Here is a 7,862-nt window from a genome sequence, read left to right as displayed (position 1 = left end):
CTCCTGGGCACCTCGAGAACCTGGCTGTGGGCAGGGCTGGAATCCTGACTCCATCTGGCAGTGAGGAGACCAGCGCTTGGGCTGACAAGGGGTTAAATAAGCATCAGGAATAAGCCCAGTGATTCACCCATGGGCTTGAGTGGTCCGTGTCATAGCAGCTACTGGGCTGTGTGTCCTGGGTCTTGAAACCATCCCTGAACCTTGCTCCCATTCGCCCGGGTCGACGTGTGTGCCCTGACCCACAATCAACTAGACGACGCGGAATCATCCAACTGCAGGCTGCACCCCCACATCAGTTTAGTGGGTCACCAGCGGAATGTCTTTTAGGCTATGACAGGGTCAGCAGGGACAGAGAAGAATGCGGATGGAGCACATCTCCAGCACGAGGCGGCTACTGAACCGTCTGCTTCACGCACACACCCGCGCACATCCTGCACTCTGGGTCATGACGGTGTTAACACATGTACATTGTTGCAGTTCCCAGCCAGAGAAGCTTCCAGGTCCCTCGGGGGGGTGATCCCTCTTGGCTGAGAGTCCCCTCTCCCTGTGTTGCCCTGGCCATCCCTGCTTGCCAACGAGGAAGGCACCAGCCCAAATAGCCCTTCCAGTGCCTCTTTCAGGGATTCAGAACTGGCACAGGCAACCTGCTCTGGCTCCTGGATAAAGGCGACCTAAGCCCAAGAGACCGCAGCGGCCACTGTCAGCCAGAAAGACCCGCTCCAGCCAAGAGGAAGAGGGGGCTGGTGCGTGGTAAGAGTCGGGGGAGGGAGACCTCATAGCTCCGGATGGCGCCCATCCCTGAGGGCCAGGTGTGCCCCTGCCAAGCCACTCTATGAGAGAGATTCGGGGTGTCCTAGGATAAATCGTATTATACTCATTACGTGCTTAGGACATATCTCCTCGCCTGGATTTTATATTTCTTTGGGTAAGAGAATCACATCCTGTGGAGACACTGGTAACAGGTATCTCTCAGAGAGAGGCGTCTGAGCAAGACAGAGTGCTAGCGAGGAGAGGCAGGGAGGACCCTCCCCAGGGGCGTCAAGCTTGGGACTCGTCCCCAATAAGGGGAGCCGAACGGGGCCTTGGCAACAGAGATGTGCAGCTGGCAGCGAGTTAGCAGTGCTCAGGCCCAGGAAGGCACCAAGACAGAACAGTCCCCGGCCACGACTCCCCTGCCGAGAGCAGGCCTGGGACAGAGCTTGAGAATGAGCCTCGGTACAGGGTCTGGGTTCCGCAGCTGGACCCGGGCCTCTCCGCTCACGAGCTGTGCGATTTTGGGCAGGTTACTTAGCCCCTCTGTGCCCGTTAAATGAGAAACAACACAGCTGCTGCGAGTTTCAGATAGGGCCATACGAAGAAGTGCTGGAAACGTCTGCAGCCTGTCCCATGCTAAACAGAAGTAGCCCTTTCTCTGCCACGACCACTTCTAGAGCTGCCTTGAGGTCAGGAAGTAGGGGTACAGAGAACTTGGTGTTAAGAACTGAAGTGGGTACCCCGCCCCAAATTGTGTGGAAGACCTAACCCCCAGTGCCTCAGAATACGACCTTATTTGAAGGTAGGACCTTTAAACAGGTTCATTAAGGTACAATAAGGTCGCTAGGGTGGCCCTAATCCAATCTGACTGGTGTCCTTATAAGAGGAGATCAGGATACAGACACACACAGGGACAACCGCGTGGGGACACAGGGGACACTGTCTTCCAGCCAAGGAGGGAGGCCTCAGCAGGAACCACCCTGTGGCACATGGATCTCAGACTTCCAACCTCCAGAATGTGAGACAGTGCCTGCTGTTTAAGCCACCGGTCTGTGGTGCTCCGAGATGGCAGCCCCAGCAGACCCACACACTCGGCCACCAGGATGGAAGGTGAGGCAGGAGCCAGAGGAGTCGGGGCCCCCAAAGACACCTCCTCGATGCTCCCAAGCGCCAGCACGCAGAGGAAGTGGATGGAACAGGGCTGGCTCCTGCCGTCCTGCCCCATCTCGGCCCCAGCAGCTCCAGTAGGAAGAGGACAGACGAGGCCCAGATAAGGCTGCCGGGCCAGAGCCTCAGGCCTGGCCAGCGGGGGCTCACAGATGTGATCAGACAAGATCATTCTGATGTTGGGTTTTCACAGAATGGACAAGATGACAAGTGGAGTCTTCCATGAGTTACGCCATTAGGAAAAGACCCACACTCAGCTTCTGGGCATTCCCGTCCCCAGCAGGAAACTGCCCATGAGGATGGAGCAGCAAGACCCCTCCCCGCTTCCCCACACAGGTCCTGCCATGGGAATGCCTCAGGGGTGGCTCTGACAAAGCCTGGACAAGGGACATTCTCCCCACAGACAGATGACCAACATAGGAGCTCAGTCTACTTCCAAGTTCATTCATTCATTCATTTCACTGATGTTCGCAGTGCCCGGAGGCAGTCCCTGGAGATCTACTGGAAAAAAATAAAAACTAAACTGCTGTGCTCAGGGGCCTCCACTCTAGCAAGAGAGAAGGACGCGAAGTCGCACATAAGTGGACGCTCTCTCATAATGTGCCACAGAGATCCGCGTGTGTGTGAAGACACGGCAGGGGAAGGGGCAGGGGGCAGTGGGTTAGACGGGGTGACCAGGAAGAGGGCCGGCCTCTCAGCAGAGGCCCAAACGCAACACAAAAAGGCCAAAGAGAGCTTCTGCACCACTGTCCTCCCCTCCTGCACCCCAGGACCCTGGGTACGCAGGCTTAGGAGGGCCAGACCTGACTGTGGTTCTTGCACATTGGGAATAGGTGACTGCCCATGTGGCCGCGTGTGGGAACACGGATGGTACCAGCCGAGGCGTCTTTAGGTTTCCCATGCGGAGGAAGAGAGCGCCTGCATTCTGAGCAGCCGAGGGGTGGACGCCACTGGGGCTGCCAACCCAGCTTGGTCACTGCTCAAGCTACCTGTGTCCTGTGACCACGTGGTGATAGCCGTGGACCCCAGCACGATTCAACTGCCCCCCAACCACAGGATGGCGGCCAGGACAGGGCCACCAGAGTCCCTTCCCTGAGAACTTAAAATTGAGACTAGGACGTTTTGCTCTAGGCTAGATAATCCTCAAATGTGGGAAAGGTAAGCCCTGGGGGTGGAGAAGGCCATTTTCTGCTCCGTGGGAGAAGCAAGGAGGAGAAAGCTGGTGTGACAGGAGGAGCGGGCGCCGTGGGAGGCAGCAGAGCCCGAGACCCCCACGCTCGGAACAGAAACCTCCGGCCCTCATTTTTCTCACCTGTGCTCGCCATGGTGCCTTCTGTTACTGGGATCCAAGCGTTCCTGCCCCGCACGTCCACCGTCAGCCTAGGACAGTGATGTCCGACTGAAAGATGAGCTCTGCACCCAGGGACTCACCTGCTTTGTCAGGTCCTGTAACACCCGAGGGAGAAAATACTCCTCTGTTTTCCTGGGGAAAAAAAAAAACCACCACCACAGTCTGAGAAGGCCCATCCCCCAAGTAAATCAGGAATGGCATCTAAAGTTAAATAAAAGCCAAACTGAGAGCTTCAAACTAAGGAATCAGCTAAGAGGCTGTGAAGGATTCATGCACTGCTGTAAACTACGGTGTTCAGATCAAAGGAGACCCACAAGGCGAGCAGATGAGAGTCGCACGTGGCTCAGGAGACGCCGCGGTGCCCTGTGCTCTCCCCCTCTGTCTGCCTCAGCTCCCCACCCTCGTGATGGCTTTTCAGAGACACGTGTCGTGGCTAGCAAAAGGTTCCCATTCCCCATGGAGAAATCCGGGTGGGATTCCTGATCACAGTTACCAAACCAAAACATCACGTGGCACTAACCTGACACACAGCTACAAATCTATCTCATCTCTGAAATAATAAGTAACGTTCCACACTTGTAAGATGGACAGAAGGTTGAATACACAACTTTATACAAGGTGTCCCAAGTGCTGCGCTAAAAGGTAGAATTTTAAAAATAAATGGGTCACACATTTGACCTCAAATAGGCTGTTACAAAATGCACCATCTAGACATTTAATTAACTTATGTCTCTTTTGCTTACTTGGAATTTACAAGAGCCTTCTGGGCATGCTTTTAGTAGCTTTCTTTTAGTTAAGAAAACGCTAAAAGATGAGAAACTGGGCAGAGGAGGCCTTCTCTCCCTCCCTAACGTAGGGAACGGGGACAAGGAGACACCCTGAGAACCTCCGAGCTGCCCCACCATCCCACAATGAGCACTCAGTTCATGTCGGTAGGTCTGCTGATGGCGATGCTGCTGCACCATAAAGGTAGGAGCCGTCCAAATATCTCCTCCTTCCCCCTCACCTTCCCCCTCAATTCATGCAGAGATCCACTCAGTGCCTGACCCACGAGAGGCCAGCAGGCCGCAGCCCGCGGCCAGCGCCCTCTCTCTTCCCTCTGCTCCAAGGCCAGCACACGCATGCAGATGGCTTCATTAGAGCCGAAACACCGAGTAGAAGTCACCCAAAGCCTGCCTCCCGCTGCCTCCAGCCCTCCACTGCTACTTAGAGCACGCCCCGCTCTGCACTGCTGACGTGCTCTCTGGATGTCCTCCCCAGCAGACATCCTCTGGGAAGATCCTAGCAGTGTACTTCTGCCAAGAAACCACATTTGGCCATGCTAACTGCAAGTCTTCTCTGCCCCTGGGAGCTACAGGAGCCCCCATGCCTCCATCCTGCTGTGATAATCAAGGGGTGCTTAGATGTGGGGTCCATCTAAGAACACAATGAAAACGAGTCACCTCAAGTTCTCTGCGGGCCGGAGCCAGGTCTTGGTTCTGTTTTCCTAAGAAGACCTGACATAGCACCTTTGACCTGCGATGTGCTCTCTTCTGAAGCTGGGACGTGGTAACATGGCCATTTTATTGTCACCATTTTAGCACAGCTCCCAGAGGGTAGAAACCTCCACTTTTTTTTTTTCCTTTTCTTTTTTTTTACTGACCAGTAACGGGATCGCAACCCTCGGTGCCGTGCCCGCACCGTGCTCAGCCAGTGAGCGGGAACCGGTCTCCACATGGAATCCGAACCCTCGGCGGGAGCGCCGCCACGCTCCCAAGCAGCACACTCTCCAGTGCGCCACCGGGCCGGCCCGAAACCTCCACTTTTTCTAACTACACCAGAACATACTCAGCTAGCGGCTCCAGCTCAGCATCTTCCACCTCCCCGGCCACAGAAACAATGAGGCGGGGACCAGGCCAAGGGCCTCCAGCAGGAAACTGAGGCATTCACAAGATAAAAGGAGGGCTGGCCTGTGGCTCACTCGGGAGAGCGTGGTGCTGACAACACCAAGTCAAGGGTTAAGATCCCCTTCCCAGTCATCTTTATATAGGGAAAAAAAAAGAAAAAAAAAAGGAAAAGGAACTAGGTATTTGTACACTCAAGAAATTGGAGATCACATAAGCCGATAAAAGATCTCAACAAATGCATGAATGAACAACAGGAGACAAAAAGAAAGTTTACAAACTGAGAAGAATTCAAAAAACAAAAAAAATGCAGGTAAGAAAATCAAAGAACAGAAAAGGTCCTCGTGAAGACCACCACAGAGGACAGATTTAGAGGAATAAAAGCACAACAGAAAATGCAAATAAATGAAGAGACAGCGACAGTCACAGAGACGACGGTGTGGAGGGCCCGAGGAGAGACGCAGCACACTGGTGACCACCAAAGAACACGGCGGACGTGGAGAGCAAAACCCTCTGGAAGCAGAAAAGAGGTCAACTTTCCTGAAACAAAAAGATATGACGCAAGGTCAGAAAGATTCCTAGCATATCACAGAGAATCAAGTCATCGCTGAAGTTACTGAATTTCAAGGGTAATAGAGAAATCCTGTAGGCATCTAAGCAGAAAAAGCTGGCACCTACAAAAGGGTAGTTAAAATCAGGCTGGCCTCAGACTTCCTCTTAAAATTCATTTTACTTTGAAATTCTGTATTATGCAAAAGAATACAAAGCATGTGTATGTGATTAAAGGATAACATTAACGTAAGCCCAGGGAACACACCACCCAGGAGAAGCAGCAGTGTGTCACTTGGCCTCGAGCTCTGGCGTGGCCTCGAGCTCAGGTGGCCTCCAGCTCTGGCATGGCCTCCAGCTCTGGCGTGGCCTCCTTCTCCCCAGAAGGACTAACCGCAGTGAATTTTGCACGAGTTTGTACATTTACCCAGACACGTGAGCCCGCAAACCTTCTACTGACAGGTCTGCGCATTTCTGCACTTGACGCACTTCAGTCACATCATGTGTCTTCTGTGACTTGTCCCGTTTGTTCAACATTGCCTTTTTGAGATTCATCCAGATTGAGGTGAGGCAGTCCATCCTCCCCAGCTACATGATTCTGGCCCATGTAGAAGGAAGTGGACGTAGAAAAGGAGCAGGCGGTGGGAGCCCCTCTCCCCTCTGCTGGTGGCACCCAGCTGTTTTCCCAAGTGTACTGCCTTTGCCCAGTTTTGCTCTCAACATTATGACAGTCTCAAAAAATACATTCTGTTAGCCTGTTTTCTGTTGCTTATAACACAATACCTGAAACTGGGTACTTTTTAAAGAAATGAAATTTATTTTCTACAGTTTTGGAGGCCGGGAAGTCCAAGGTCCAGAGGTGCATCTGGTGAGGACCTTCTTCTTAGAGGGTGTCACATGGTGAGAATGGCATGAGCCAGAGTTAACCTGCTCCCTTGCTCCCTTAGAAAGCCCTCAGAACCACCCCCTGATAACCTATTAGTGGATCAATCCATTCATGAGGGCACAGCCCTCACGACACAATCGCCTCTTCAAGGCCCCACCTTCCAAAGACCATAACTGGATTTCCCACCCTCTTAACAATGTCACAATGGAGGTCAAGTTTCCAACAGACAAACTTTTGAGGGACATTCAACCCATAGCAGGAATAGCCCTTTTTCTATCCTCTAAACGAGTTAGTATAAATTCAGAACTAGCAATTTCTTGAATATTAAACATGTCCTGGGTCTGGTGTTTTCTTGGGGGATGATTTGTGACTATTAATTCAATTTATATAGGGTTATGGGCCTTCCTGAGTTCTTCCTTTTTCATTCACTTTCGCCAGCTGCATTTTTTAAGGAAAATATTCGTTTCATCTGGATTTTCCTACTTACTGGAATATAGCAGCTTATATCCTCTTTTTATCTATTTAATCTCTGTGTCCTCTGTCAATCTATCCTTTTCCATCCCTATTGTTGTTATATATGCTTTTTTCCTTACCTATGCTGTCATTTTTGACTTTTACTAGTTTTTTCAAACTAGTTTTTGACATATCTGATATATGCTATGTGACTGTCAGTACAACTGACTCCACCTTGAGCCCTGAGCACCTGTGATGTCTTCATGAGAGCTTTGCCCACAAAGTCACAGAGTAACTAGGGAAACGGTGGACAGAACAAAGATAGGCACAACCTGCTGACTGTACAGAAGGAATGATTAAGTACCACTGTGGTGATGAGCCTGCCTGGCCACCTGCATCGACATTTGGAGCAAGTTACACTAAGCTTGCTTGAGAACCGCCTATATAAACCTGAGCTTGGCCAGGAGATAGCACGGGGAGAAAAGCTTGGCATGTGCCTTTGGGTTGCCGTCCACCCGACCCATTACTCTATTAGTCAGTCACCCTGGAATAAAGTTCTCTGCTTTATCGCACAGAATGGCCTATTTCTACCATCTTGTTATGCACTGCCCCTGATTCCCACTGTTTCTGCTGGACTTTTTAAAAACTGACTTCCTTTTATGCTTCATTTGGCATTATTTTACTTTTCCCCTTTTATTCCTTTTATTCTGCCTCCTACTTTGGCAATTAAATAAGGGTACTTCAAAATGTTCATGCAAGAAAGTTCCATCATGGCGTCAATGCAGTTGTCTCTTACTCTGCTCGTTGAGTGAAGAAAATC

The sequence above is a fragment of the Galeopterus variegatus genome, unplaced genomic scaffold (assembly GCF_000696425.1).
Source record: "Galeopterus variegatus unplaced genomic scaffold, G_variegatus-3.0.2 Scaffold3060, whole genome shotgun sequence".
In the NCBI taxonomy this organism is placed as follows: domain Eukaryota; kingdom Metazoa; phylum Chordata; class Mammalia; order Dermoptera; family Cynocephalidae; genus Galeopterus; species Galeopterus variegatus.
Note: the sequence above shows the minus strand (reverse complement) of the source record.